This window comes from Sinocyclocheilus anshuiensis, unplaced genomic scaffold (genome assembly GCF_001515605.1).
Source record: "Sinocyclocheilus anshuiensis isolate Anshui unplaced genomic scaffold, SAMN03320099.WGS_v1.1 scaffold1599, whole genome shotgun sequence".
Lineage (NCBI taxonomy): Eukaryota > Metazoa > Chordata > Actinopteri > Cypriniformes > Cyprinidae > Sinocyclocheilus > Sinocyclocheilus anshuiensis.
The window spans coordinates 139,158-141,062 of record NW_015549671.1 but is presented as its reverse complement, the minus strand read 5'-3'; the positions used below and the strand labels follow the sequence as shown (position 1 = coordinate 141,062).

Below are 1,905 nucleotides of genomic sequence, written 5' to 3'. Positions count from 1 at the left end.
CTTTACAGAAAATTAAGTTTCTACAATATTTAGTAGTAGCTTATCAGTGGTGACTGTCAGTTTATGTACATACATATGGCAGAAATGTACAGAAAAGTCAATTAAAGACGTAATCAAACAGATGATGAACACTATTAACAGCAATTATTATATGTTGCAATCAAACTTATAGCAAAATTTGATAGTTCTGTATAGAGGTCGACCAATATGGGTTTTTCACTGGCCGATGCCGATGCCGATATTTAGAAATCAGGGGTGTATAAAAAGTGTTCCCAGTCCCAAGTTCTCTGTCCGCTGTGAACGTCTTCGTGTGAACGTCTTCCTGTGTTAGTGTCCCTTGGTTCCTTGGTGCAAATAAAGTCCTGTCAACATATTCTCCAGCGTCTCCTCGTCCCTTGTGTGTGTGCAACGTGACAGTAGTAACCTAATTCAGAGTAATAATACATGGCTCAAAACTTATTAAGCACCTTCAAAACAGTTCTGAAGCATGCTTTTTGTTTATGTTTGCTGACAGACACCAGTGTTTCCCACAGACTTGCAAATGCAAATTCATTCTCCGCCAGCAGCAGATGCTGTTGGAGCGGAGATATAGCGGTTTCCCCGGTTACAGTGCATTTTAATTTTGAAATGTGCAGTGATCAGTTTATTCAACGAAGTAATAACTCAATGTATGGGAAACACTGGACTATAAGTCAAATGGCCAAGTGATAACATAAATAAAAGAGTTCATACATATTACACAGCCTGCTGCTCATAACTGCTTAAGCGTGCACTTGCCACGAGCGATGACATCGCTATTGTCGAACCTACACACACATTTCACGAGGTACAATGCCTCTTGAAGAAGGCTCTTGGTCTATGAGGGCTCTCTGGCACTCCTGTTAGTATTGGGCCCTGTAAATATGAAGGCCTCCAAATCTTTTATAGAACCAGGGCTGTAGCTGGGGTATCCGGGGCCCAATGCAGGTTGTTGCTGTGGGCCCCCTTGAAAACGCGTTCCGGAAGGAGGGACCCTTCAAGCCCAGGGCCCCTAGAAATGTCACCACCTTTTGCCCTGCTAGCGATGGCCCTGTGTAGAACCATTGTCTGTCCCATCCTGTTTCAAATTATATTTATTTGAACTACTCTTTGAGCTTCTTTCTTTGTGTAAAGAGTATTGGAAAAAGTACTATTTGTCAGAATCAGAAAGAGATTTATTGCCACACACACAAGGAATTTGTTTTGGTGACAGAAAAAGCTTATAGTGCAGACTCTGAGACAACAACAGTACACAGATAGTAAAATTAAAAATAAAGATAAAGATATGTGAATAAGGAGGGCATAGAGAGAGCAACTGAGTCTGTTTTAGCATGGCAAAGATTTTAAATTTTGGCTAAACTTACTTGGGGGCCACAGAACGTGTATTTCCATTCCAATGCGCTACTTTTACATTGTTTTTCTATGTAAACGCGCTAGACAGACGTGTATACCTGTTGCGCTCGCGTCTTTCAGTCTTTTGCAGTGTCTCCCGCATGACACGGCATTCTAAAAACCTAAAAATGCGTCTCTAGACCTAAAACGCGTTTTACCCCCATTCCACTCCTCACGTCTCACGTTTTTCAAAGCAAAAACGTTCTGTGTGCATGTCATTAAGCATTTCCTGATTAATTTAGTTAATTTCAACATGTCTAGTGCTGTTTACTAATTAAAAACTAATTAGTTCGTTCTGAGCAAAAATACAATTTTTTTTCTCGTTCCGGTTCCATAGTTACCAATTAGAACAAAATATAAAATACTGCTTTATTTATTCCGAAACAAAAGTCAATTAAAATTTGTATTTGTTTATTTAAATTTTAATTTGATCAGTCTACAGTAAATAACGCTCCCAACGGCCAACACTGGAAACTCTAAAAGCATGACTTCATT

The 1,905-nt window shown here is 39.5% G+C and overlaps 1 protein-coding gene across 4 annotated transcripts in view; it reads left to right on the top strand.

The window, feature by feature from the left end:
* The window catches only part of LOC107660316 (PEX5-related protein-like), a 111,308-nt gene that overhangs the window by 48,842 nt on the left and 60,561 nt on the right, over positions 1–1,905 (top strand). The gene's annotated exons all lie outside the window — the stretch shown is intronic.